Source organism: Acromyrmex echinatior, chromosome 4 (assembly GCF_024713525.1).
Source record: "Acromyrmex echinatior isolate Ae372 chromosome 4, ASM2471352v2, whole genome shotgun sequence".
Lineage (NCBI taxonomy): Eukaryota > Metazoa > Arthropoda > Insecta > Hymenoptera > Formicidae > Acromyrmex > Acromyrmex echinatior.
Window position 1 is genome coordinate 11111181 of NC_141855.1, and position 13395 is coordinate 11124575.

Genomic DNA, 13395 nt, shown 5'->3' on the forward strand with positions numbered 1-13395 from the left:
TTGATAGTCCAATAAAATGATTTTCAGCTCTATATCTGTTTAAATTTTGAGATATTTTAGCAAAATTGTTTCTTCCGTATACCAGACTTTATAATCAAAATACCTATCAACTATATTTCCAAGATCCAATTTAGCCGATAGAGAGTTAAATTTATTATCTAATAAATTGCTATAAACAATTTATTTTTGATGAATTATTTGTTATTGACATATTTTATTTAGAGTTAGGAAGATATATCGATTACCTGTTATTATACGACTACAAACCGAATTTTTAAATGTGTCATCGTGGCGAAGTTAAAAGGTACCGTCCGGCGATTTCGCGGAGCAAAAGCGGTAATGCAATTTTCGATGTACGTCGCGAAAATCTCATTAGCAGCAAAAATTCAATCTAACACGCTCGCCAAACACTACTTGCGTCGTATGTATATTTACTACAGTTAAAATATATCACGTCTACCAATTTTCGCGGAGCAAAGCAAGCGATAATGCGATTTTCAATGTGCGCCGGTAAAACCTTGTTACTAGCAGCAGAAATTTAATCTAATAATTTCATTAAACTACTTATACGGTATCTTTATATTGTTTTGTATGTGCCGACCATAATTATAATGTGCTATTTCCCAATTTTCCGAAGCGACATAAGCGACAAAAAACGATTTGCGGGTGCGTGTCGCAAAAAATTTTATTAGAGTCGAACGTTATTCGAGTTAAAAATATTTTGCTCTCCACAGCTATCAGCGGTGGTTGATCACAACTATCAGCATTTGAAAATACGGAGGCTATAATTTTTCATCTAAGTACTTTGATATCGATAAATTGGTACATAAGTGCGATAGTAATTAAATCACTATTATCTATATTGATACACAAAGGTTGTTTAAATATAGTAGATATAACGGATGGTTATTTAACACATTCATCATTCGTACACATATTCATCAATCACGAAAACACGATCGCGAGAAATTGCACAGCGAAGGTAAAATGTGGGAGCTCGGGCCGCTCCATCTTTTTTATCGCTCAGTATTAATTATCAATTTTGCTGCTTGCCTTTTGGACTTTCGTTAAAAGAGGGCTCGCACCGCTAATTGATATCTAATCGTCAGGGGTCAACGAGTAATCGGGCAAAACAGTAGCCAAACGAACTGCAAAATTTATCTTTTTCTCATTCCTCGGCATCTTGCTCGCATCGAAGAGCATTTGCCTTATCGAGTTACACATAAATCACGAAAGGCGGCTGCTTATATCTCACAGTATACTGTATATGCGATCGAATATAAATTTAATGTTTTTTTTTTCTTTCGCATTGCATCGATAGCTCGCATATCGTTATTGTTTGCAGTAATAGTGAAGAAATAACTGTAAAACAGCTACTTGAGAGTACGATGTTAAAGTGCCAGATTGGCGGTTCATTATCGATCTGTAATTTAAAATCGATGACGAAATAAATGACAAATTGATATAACGGGAGATCGCATTAAAATTACAGAAATAATCGAACGCAAATGTTCTATAAATGAGCAACAAGACACATTGTGCGATGCAAAGTTTGTTATTTTTAAAACTGTGAACGTAAGAAGGTGACGAAATAAAGATTCATCCTTTCTGTCCTGAAGGTGTTTCGTCTGCCTCTGTGGATTTCGATATAGAATATGAGGAAACATTTTACGTCGGCATCGCGCACCAAGTATTTTGCGCTACTGAATAATATCCATTCGTGAATAATGCAAGTCAATTATTTGTAACTGAATATTTTTCATACTTCTTTTCGTTACGTAATTATTCATATAATAAAATTTTTATTTTAGACTTTTCCATTTAATGAGAAGAATAACCCAACAAAAATCGCAAATTTTGCACACGGTAACAAATTTTCAGGATTGTTTTCGGAAAAGCAATCTTTTCGACTTTCTATATGCCATCGAAAACTTAATTATAGTTTATTGTCACAATTGCCATATGAAATGCTATATAACGTTATATAATATTACAATATTGTGATGATTTATTTTAAAATTGTATAATTAAACTTCCCCCTCCCCTCCCCCCACCCCCTCTCCTCCTAAAGAACTAAAGGCAAAAATTTAAAAAAAAAAGGTTACAACTCGGAGTGTTTCTCTTTCAACATACTCGCTAAGAAATAACTATAGCTTACTATTACTCGCGCGCGATTTCATCACGGAGAGGCTCACGCCGCTCACTTTTCCAGCAATGGCCAGCCGAAGCTGCCCGAGTTCGAAACGAGTCGCGTGTCGCGATTATTGCTCTTTTATGGCGTTGCGGCAGGATGGTACGACGCGGTTCTCTCTGATCGATTTTCCGTTCGTTTCCCACGACACGTTTGTCCGTCAATCCGTCAGTATCTGCGGAAAACTCGATTGCGAGGAATCCCATGGCAACCTTAGGGGGTTATATTGGTCGCAGTCGAATCGTAATGGTCAAGCTTGGCCATCAGACTATAAGGTGCCAACAAAATATGTCTGAGAAGAAATCGTCGTCCGCTCTTCCATCTCGGTGATAGAAGAGGAGGCAGAAGAGGTGGGAGGAACCCGAGAGAGGGCTGGATTGCCGGGTCCAGGTGAATTATCCAGGGTCCGGGCGGAAAAAGGGACGAATATCGCCGATAAAACGCCGTCATGGGCAGCGATAAATTGCTGGCGTGGCAGCACGATTACTGCTGCGCCAGCTACGGAAAGTCCTTGCGAGAGTATAAGGTGGTGGCTCAACGGTCGCGTCGCTGCTGCTGCTGCTGCTGCTACTGCTTTTGCTGCGGCTGCGGCTGCTGCTGCTGCGGCTGCGGCGTCGGCGACGAAGCTGAGTCGGCTGTTATTCCGAATCTGGACCAGCGAGTGAATTTCTGCGTGTAATTAAGAGGAGCAAGCCCACGCGTTGCCGTTATCTGCGATTCGAGCGATCTTATTTATCGTGCTTGCTTTGGACGGGGTGACGTCCAAAATATCTATTATAGCAGTTTGAAAGAGTTGTTTCTCATTTAGTCCTAAGTAATGATGATAATTACGATGTGTTTATTTTTTAATTTTACACAAAACCGTGCGTTTTAATGTAAAAAAAAAAAAAAAAAAAAAATTAGACGTTACATTTGACACGTACTTGTATAGTCAATGAGAAATTTCTCTTTACGATGTAATTTCTTTATACTCTTCAATTATATCAACTTCTTTATCGATATATTATATTAATCGGAAATGATTGAAGATTACGCTGACATTCGTATCGTGCCCTCAAAATTTTTGATTGCTCGGTGTTGTTCAATTATTTCTTCTTTTAAACCACTTCCTAACACTATGCTGTACACATATATATTTAACAAGAGAATATTTACATATCAACATATAAATATTATTATTTGTGCTCTGATGCTAACAGATTTCTCTCTTGTACGATCGTGATGGTAACGATGCGATTTTAGATTTGATTAAATCGATAAGAGAGCATTTGTATCGCTTATTATTCAATTCAGTTATTTCTTCCTTTAAATGACTTACTGATATTATACTGTATTATCAATAGTATTATATTGTATATACATTTAACAAAAAAATATTTACACCTTGAAATATACACATTATTACCTGTACTTCGGTACTATATAGGAAAATTTTTTTTTATTACAACTTAATAGTTATGATGCGATTTTAGATTTGGCAAAACCGATAATATTCGTATCGATTTTAATTGATTTTGAATATTATTTAATTACTTTTGTCTTTAAATAATTTTCTGACACTGTACTGTATTATGATATTATATTACGTATATATATTTATCAAAAAAATATTTACAACATACTAACATATAATTATTTGTTCTTCGACGTTAGATGAGAGAACTTTCTCTCTCTCTCTCTCTCTCTCTCTCGTACGACTACGGTGATGATGATGATGATGACGGGATTTTAGATTCGGTAGAATCGTCCCTTCGATCAATACGAAAGGTTCGTTAATAGCGAATGCTGCGTGTCGCGCCGTCCTTGGACAGTTAGGCCGCACATCGGATTGCTGCACCGTGTGACGTGCGTGTGCATGGACTAAAGCTCACGATAACATCCCCGAACGAGCTTGCTTGTGCCTTTCTCCATTATTATCCTTATGACATGCAGATTGCGCATTACACGCGGTACATCACTTTGAAGCGCATAATGCATCATGTATATATACGCGAGTGCCCCTCACAACCCTGCACTGTGCGAAGCATCGCGCATTTCTCTCTCCGGGTCAATTTAACGTTTCATCTACAGCAATTAGCTCTACCATCCTTTCTCTACAAAGATGGAAAAGAAACTATTAAAGAATGTTACAACACGTGCGGGTTACACGTACCTACATATTATATATCTCGAGCTCTCTGAAAGAAAAATACCATTACTTATACGCTGTAGAGATGAACTGAAAACAATATCAGTTTTCTTTCGATATAAAGGAAACGACCTTTTTCATGTTACTATAACGATTAAGAATTAAAAAACGTGATGCGCTATGGGATAAATAAGCAAGCAACTGTTAATAGTTAATCGTTTCCCTAGTAGCCTATTAGTTAGTGGAGTCGATTCTGCTACAACTATAATCGATCTCATTTCCACTTGAAACTCAATATAATTGTCGAGGTAGCGCGAGCGATTTGCACGTAAAATATCACCGCGAGACATTATTACGCGGAACAATTCGCCGGATCCACGCGTATATATCAATGGATCCGATATCGTCGTTGTCGTCGTTAGTAATCTGCCGGTAAACTCACAAGAGCGACACGCGGAAAACACGCCGCGGATAATGCCACGAGTCCGCGAGAGAGTTCAAAATATCCGGTCCACACGCGTGTACGTTTATTACGCCTCGCGCGTTTCATTCTTCCTCCCTGTTTTCGTCTCTCACCCCCCCCCCCCTCCTCTCCTCTCCTTCTCTAGCGTAGACTAACCCCGTGCATACACACTCGCGGACACACGCTTTTCGACATACACACTCGGCTACGTGCGAACTTCCATACATGTGTGTACTCGCGCGCTATATATAGACTTCGAAGGGAGGGGTTTGGGGGTTAGCATGACTCCCTGGCATTGATCGTACTACCACCCCATGAGCAACCCCTAATAACACCCTCCTGCTGTTCCCCAGTTCCCGCCTCTCTCTCTCTCTCTCTCCCCCTCCTCTCCCCCCTTTTTCTCTTCGTCTCCTTTCTCTTTCTCTTTCTCACTCCTCTCCCTCAGTGCCGCCGCCCCCTCGCTCCAAACTGCGCCCTTTGCTAACCCAATCTGAGACCCCTGCAGGCGGCGATTCTCAACCGGCGGTTCCATACGATACGATACGATGCGACGAGACGCGACGAGACGCGACGAGACGCGACGCGACGCGACGGCGACGTGCCGAGCTGAGCCACGCGGGCCAGCTGGCCGGTCAGCTGATTCCCAGCGGCGCGGCACGATGCGGTGCGGTGCGGAGCAAAGCGGAGCGGTGCGGTGCGGTGCGAAGCGGCGCGTCGGGACGCCCATTAGCCACGCGAACTAAACTAAAGCCATTAACTCCCGCGGCTTAATAACGGGCGAAGCCACCCACGGCGACCTGTTTGCAAATCCCGTGGACTCCGACGGGTTGCGACGAGATATCGGCCACGCCGCGCCGATGCCGCTTCCGGCACGAGCACGTGGGGTGTCGTACGATGCCGACCTGAGTAATCGGACGCGGCCTGACCCCTTACCTTAACCCTTTCAGGCACGCGGCGGTTAGCGGTCGATAAACATGCGTCAAAAGTAGAAAGTATGAGAGGAATATAATTATGCTAGGAAAAGAAAATAATCTCACGAATATTATTTCAATTCGAAATAAATTATCTCTGAGACGGAGAGTATCACTCTTGCGCATTATTCCAACTTTGATTGTATTATGTATAGGTATATGTTACATACTCGTAAATATATATTTAAAAAAAATATACTAAATCTTAATACATATTTTTTTAATAGTACTAACTATTTTTATTTAAACAGTAAATAAATATTTACTCATTAGAAAAGTGATAATTGATCCTTAGTACAAACGATGATTTTCCTTGATTACACACGATGGTCGTTCGTGTCCCAGTTTAATTTTCATCACTTTAAATATAGAAAAATTATTAAGTGATTTTTACATATACTTTAACATCTTTAGAAAATATTTGTAAGGAAAATATTTGTGTGTTTTACAAAAATGTATATATAAATGTTACAAGTAATTACTTGATATATGTATGCTAAAAAAAAAAAGAAATGTAAAAAGATACGAATGGACCCAATCGTGTGTACCAATGTCTATTCTACAATAGTTGTAGTTTGCAAGAATTGACCAATCATTCGAATATGAAGAGAATATTTAATTATGATCAGTCAGTTTTTGCAACTATAATCACTGACAATTACGCTTACGACTATTGTAGAATGCATTAAGGTTAAATTAATATAGTTCTTATATCGAATAAATACGTTCACATTTAGTTAGTAAATATTATATTTAAACAAATATTTATTAAAGTTCAGTACATTCTTGTACTGATACTAATTTTTTAATAATTAGCGAAGAACATGTTTATTTATAAAAATTTATTGAATGCTCGACAGAGAAAACTAGCTATTGATTAGTCCATATGCAAGTAAAATATTATTACGTTGGAGAAGTAAACAGATTCTCGAAAGTCTAAACTTTCTCCGAAATGTCTAAACTTTCAGGAAGAGTCGTGGACTTATCGCGTAAACGTCCGATGCCGAGCATCGATGAGAACAAGTCGTCGCGCAAGATAACCGCACGGCTTCGGATCGATACTCGTGCTGCCAATGTTATTTTAGTAACTAACGATGAATTATGTCCGTCTTTTGCAATCGAAAAGAGTAACGTACTACCTGAACGTAAATTTCGTATAAAACTTATGATTCGTACAAGACTTATGAGATATCCTTACACACATGTATACAAATTTGCCAAATTAGCTTTAAAAAATCTGTTTTGAAAATTTCTTTTTCTTTGTTTAGTTAAAACACAATTCTTAAGAAAACTCAAATCACTTTTGTCGAAAAGAGAAATTACTTACAAATTCTTACGGGGAGTTGAATATTTTATATCCGACGAATCGAATAATTTCCTGATTAACAGCTCTATCTTATCTGTGTTGAATGTTTATGATAGCCTAGCAGTATTAGAAGCGCACTGAATAAATTCGCATTGAACTAGTCACCTCAAGTGCAACGAGAGAAAGGTTTTCTCTTCAATAGAACCTAAAAAGATAATTTTAGAACGTATCTCATCGTAATATTCGTAATAAATGTTTTCATTCATTAAATAGCGATGCCTTCACAGAACAATGTCGCTAATTTTGGTGTATTATACGAGATATAGACGAATGTGTTTCGTCAGCAAAAGTGTTTGTGAAAATATTATACATTATAGAAATGATAACAGAAAAGAAAGTTAAGATGAAACAGGATTGATAAATCCCTTTTGGATATTTCATTATCAAATTCTACACGAGAAGAATGAAGTATCTAAAAAAGATAAATTTCATTGCTAAACGCAGATAATCTAAAAATTAGTTATACTGAAAAAACTTTTGTCGTGGCTTATCAAAGTACAATAATTGCAATAATTACAAGTTACAATAATCTAGTAATCAATTTGAGTCCAGTCCTCCCTTTATTATTTTGAAATAAATTTTGTTCTCATATATTTAGCTAAATTTTTAGATGTTTCAGTAAAACCTTTTCTTATCGTGTTGTTTCTGAGAGTACAGAGTCTTGAAAAATATTATAAATAGCAGGCCTCGTGCCTTTCGAACTGAAGCGCGCGCGTGCGAGAGACTGGCTGGTTCTTTCATTCGACGGATTAGTTCCGTATCGGCGGAATGATCTGTCACGATCCTCTCCCCGGATTCGAAAGACGAACGGGGATGCAGGAAGCCGTGCAAAAATTCTGGCGGGCAATCCGCACGCCCGCGACGTGGTGCCGTGCGACGAATTAATTAGTTCGATCGTGCGGCACGTCTTGAATGAAAAGCCGGGCGTTACATGTGCGCAGGCCGAGGTTATTGCACGACGGCACTCTACGAGCGCTACGTGCCTCGCGTTAAATTACCTTATCGGACTAAATTAGCGCGATTCAATTCCGTCTTACGAAGTCGCGGCCGATTCGTCAAGCAGCGTGTACTTGTTTCCGATGTGTCCGCTGATATTCCGGAAGCGATCCCGTCTCGTTACGTCAGTTTACGTACCACGTGACTATTTAACTGTTTATTTCACACGACGAAATTGCGAGTATTACTAAATGAAGTAAACGTGCGTGTGTAAGAACTTTTTTTTAAGAAAAAATAAGAATTCAGTTTTATTCTTAAGTAAATTTTTTACGACTAATGTTTTAGAAGAAGATTCATTTGTTGAATATGCGCATTAAAATAACTTGTGCTTAAATCTATAAAAATGTCTCTGCTGTGATCTTTCAGTTTTGTTTGCTAACGCTTCATTTTATATTTATATTATAATTTTGCGGGAGTATCTAAAAATTCAGCTGTTTAATTTCTTAAATGCAGAATTAATTTTATTTGAGCTCATCAAAATAATTAGATGTGTGAACGCTCTAACTATGGTATGCTAGAATGACAAAATTTTTTACAGCATTGTTTATCATACTTGAGCTTTATAATAATTATTTTGATGGTGGAACAAAATTACTTTCGGCAGATCTGTATGTAGTAAATTTTTAGATACTTTAGTAACATTAATTTTTCTATGTAAAATTATTATTAGTAATACGTCACGTCGAACAATCGTTTTTAATCGAGCGATACAGCGAACGGGACGAAAGATTTGTCCACGCGTCCCGTCATTCCCCAATAAACCGTACACGACAGTGGGTTACCCCTGCTACCCTTGAGATCTCGACTCACCCCTAGCAAATCTGATTCGCGCGCGCGCGCGCGCGCGCACACACACATACGCGTGCGTGTGCGTGTGCGACAGTGACGTGTCCCATGGCATCGATTCTCCAGAGACGAGAAAGTCCAAGTTCTTTCCCGACGCGATCGATCTTTGGACGAGGTGTATTTTCTCGCACATGAAATAAGGAAATCATTCCGAACTTCCTCTCGATCTGATCTGTTAGCCATTCATAATTATTCATTTAGTTGATTATTTGTCAGATTTATTTCCAATCAATTATCGATAAACATCTCAATTTATTCAATTGATTTTACTTTTACATAAGTGAAATTTGCATATCTATCAATCTATATATTTATTTATTATTTATTGCAAAATTAGACGTTTATCTATCTATGCAGTTTTTAAAGCTTTCTCGTGAAAAATATAGATTTCGAGGAATGTGTTCAAGTAAATTATCTTATCGATCACGTCGAACAAAGATTCAAAGGAAGCGTCTTATCTCTCGTTCATTCGCCGAAGGCCATTGTCTATCGAGATTCTGATTTGTTGAAATCCAATATTTATTGCAATATTTTATTTAAAACCGAAAAAAAGAGAACATAAGAATCAAGCGCGGTAATTGTGCGCAATAAATAATTATTACTCAACAAATTAATTTGATACATTAAATATTGTATGCTATTTCCTTACTTGTTTCGGCTCATTTTTTTAACCTTTTTCAATGAACACACGGACGAAGATATAAATATTTTATTTACTTTAAAATTAACTCTATCTAGCTCAACGACCGGTAAAAAGAATTATCTCGCGTCATCATTTGTGTTACACCGGATGTTTAGCACTGATATCGCGATGACATCACAAATCCGGTGGAAAATCCCAGAAATCTTTCCGCGGTAGATTCAATAGAACTCGAATAAAGCAATAATGTATACTTTTGCAATGTCGAGGAACAAGTCTGTCTCTCAGTCTCTAAGACGCATGTACATTAGCAATCCGCGCAATTATCATTCTCGCATTATCGCAACGTTTTACGTGTACTCTGTTTATCTTTGTCTCTCGCTGCAACTAAGTGCGTTCTAATTAGCATAGCGATTTACAAGGTTACCAATACGCGGAAGAAATCGTGGCACGTGAAGGTCGATATTACGAGTTCGGGGAAAAGTCCGACTTCTTCCGACTTGCACCAGGCATCAATAGAGAGCTCTAGATTTACAAAAGTATGTAAACAATTACCATGTTTGACTTAATAATTGTATATTAAAGAATTACTAAGCGCTTTCTTTTTTATGAGACGATAGATGAATTAGGTAAAAAATGACAATCGAAATAAAAGAAGCAACCAATAGGATAACGCGATTGTCGGCATTCTCTAGATAAAAGAAATGCACTATTTTTGTAAATCTGGAGCTCTAAGGCCGATATTTATAGTTGATTCTTATATTTGAAACTGCCTTAACCCTCACCGTGTATACGAGGGTTATTTGTGTCCAGGCGATTTTTAAAATTATGAATATTTTGAAAACAAATGAATACATTTCTGAGTACTGTTCTATTCTTAAAAAGAACTGTGGGATAGAAAAAGACAGTGTTCTTGCTGTGCAGTGGATATTCAAAATTGAGCGCGGACACAAAATGACTTCCGTATATATTCAACGCATATTTGTTGTACAAATAAGAAATGATTTTTTTTCGTGTTTCTTGATTATTTTTGTAAGTAAAATACATATATATAACGACAAAATTTTTATTCAGTGTTATCTTAGAATAAAAATGGCAAATCACTTTGCAGAAGAGATGTTATGATTTCTTTGTTCTCTTATAATGTCTCGTATGTATTTTTTATTTATAAGTGTCTTTTTATTTGAAAATGTATGAGATTATAGATTTGAATAAAAAATGAATTTTTTAAAGTAAAATGTCAATTTTTCGTAGGAATGCTTACTTTTATAAGTTTGAAAATTGTAAGATTTTATGTCCCGAATTTAATCATTTAAGTTATTATTAAAAAATTAATTTTTTTATATATTTTTTTTAAATTAAAATATGAACTTTGAACTATATTTCCTTTTTTTAGTTTAAATTTCACGATTTGATCAAAAGTTACAAATTTTTGAACGTACCACTACTATACTAATTTGTGTTTATATTTTCGCAAAAATAAAATATTAAAAAAAAAATAAACAGATTTATTAAATTATGTATAAATCTTTCATATAGAACAGTTAAGGAAACTATATGAATTTTTTCATATTTTTTGAACCACTTAATTCATTAAAAAAAAATACGCCGGACATGAATGACCCCCATATACACTTAATGGGTACTAAAAAACGTATACACGATAAGGATTAAGATGTCATAAGCTAATCAGAGGGTTGCATTAGCATTTTCAAGCATTACTTAGCTTAAAACGCTCTTAAAATAAGATCGCCCTAAGCATCAGGTGATCTCTCGATCTCTCATAATAATCTTGTATTCGATAGACATCTAGTATTTACAATTTTTATTCCGAAAAGAAACGTTCGATCTTTACTTCCTCTTCTTTTCCATTGGAACGTTACGTTGCGGAATCCGCGCGTCACGCGAAATGTCGCGTATGAACGCGTAATGTGCTAAATGTAGTATCGATTGTGGGCCAAACGTAATCCCGAAATTCGTTACCGGAAGTGCGGCGCGTTCGGACTCTCTGTGTTGCCTCTCTCTGGAATATTCTGCGTACTCTTGTTATTAATCACCGCACCGCGCTCGCTTCTTAATGATCGCTCGTCCGGCCTCGGGGCGCGAATATGCGCTCAGTACACACCGGCCCGGGCATTCCGAGCACTAAATATTATCAACGCGACGTTAATTATCCTCCGGTTAACCAACTGTTACTCTACGAATGACCGGGAGCCGATCCTCGATGATTTGCATCGATTAAGGCATCTAACAATATCGTCTCTTGTTTCAGGAATACAGATGGAAAAAAAAAAGATCATAAAAAACATTGTGCGGATGATTTATTTTGTGATATGAGATAAATATTTTAAAAATCTTTAATCTTAAAATTAACCGAGAGAGAGAGAGAGAGAGATGAATCGTTTGATTAAATAAATTAATAGATCACTATAATGAAGCGATAAATATAACGGTCTCAAGTGAGACAAAAAATACTGAATAAATTTACGTTTATGTTTGTCATTACAAAATTATTGCAATCAGTTTGTCGTTGTATTGGCTAATTCGTGAAAATTGCTTGCTATATCGTGTAATATGTTTGATAATGTTATAATTGATTCGTGACATTAAATTATCGGTGTCTGGATGATCGCCAACAATTGTACTGACAGAATAAATACAACGACCTTCGCATCATTATTGATTTGATATAGCGTTATTTTACCAAACAGCTGAGCGGCTGAACTTTCGTCGATACACGTTTTCAGATCGTATACGCGCTATTAAATAAGAAATTGGTTTTAAAGGCCTTCATATTCGTAGGTAATTTTATATATCAAGGTTTTAGGTTCTTATATCTAATTTAAACTATTAAATCGCTTACTTCTCTGTCTTATGTCCGTTTCTACTAATACACTGGAAAAAGTCTGGTTATTAATTGGAATTCTGGTTAAAAATGAATAAAAAGCAGAATTTTCTGATTGAATCTATTATAATTCTGGTTGAGAATTTAAATTCTGATCGATGTGACCAGAGGTCTTCTGGTTCGTTCATTTTTAACCGGAAATTTTTCTTAGTTTAGAGGAGTTTTAATGTGTTTTACATTTTTTTTATTTTTTCCTAAAATAAATTAAACCGAAATTAAGCCTAACTTCTACATTGATAAAAATTGGACAATAGAGAATCGCCTAAATTCCCTCGATGAAAAACCGTTGTACGTATATATAATAAATATGCTTGAGAAATATTTTTTAGCAGTGACTATACTAATAAGACAAATCTGAATCTTTGAATTTTCGAATATCGAAAATGTTGAATTCAGAATTTGCGGAAATTACTATTATTTACTTAAATTAATAATTATTTTAATACGGTAATGTATTAATACTATAATTATTTTATAAAATTCAATAAGAGTAGTAGTATCAGGTTTCAAGGAATAAATCGTTTTTATAAAAAATCTATTGAATTTAAGTCACATTTGGCTGTATTTTCATATCTTTCGATATAATTATTTTATTATAATAATGATCTAACAACATTCTTATTCCGGAAAATTCACTTTGACGACACTAAGCGAATAAGTATGGAACAATTTTTTAAGAAAGTCGATTAAAAACTGGCATTGCGTCAAACCCTTCGAGGCTGTGCTGTTTGAAACCTCCGCTTCCGTAACGCGATGCATTAAAGGGACTGAGAATGGCGTGGTCGTGGTGAAAGTCGTAAACTACATTTCGCGAATCTATGCCACGTCCGAGCGCGTTTTGTGGCGTGCACATGCTCGAAGAGGATGGGGGTAGTGCCGACCTAGGGGT

General features: G+C 36.6%; 1 protein-coding gene across 7 annotated transcripts in view; it reads left to right on the forward strand.

Annotated features, from left to right (window-relative positions):
• The window catches only part of Chi (LIM domain-binding protein 2 Chi), a 105125-nt gene that overhangs the window by 61284 nt on the left and 30446 nt on the right, over window positions 1-13395 (forward strand). The gene's annotated exons all lie outside the window — the stretch shown is intronic.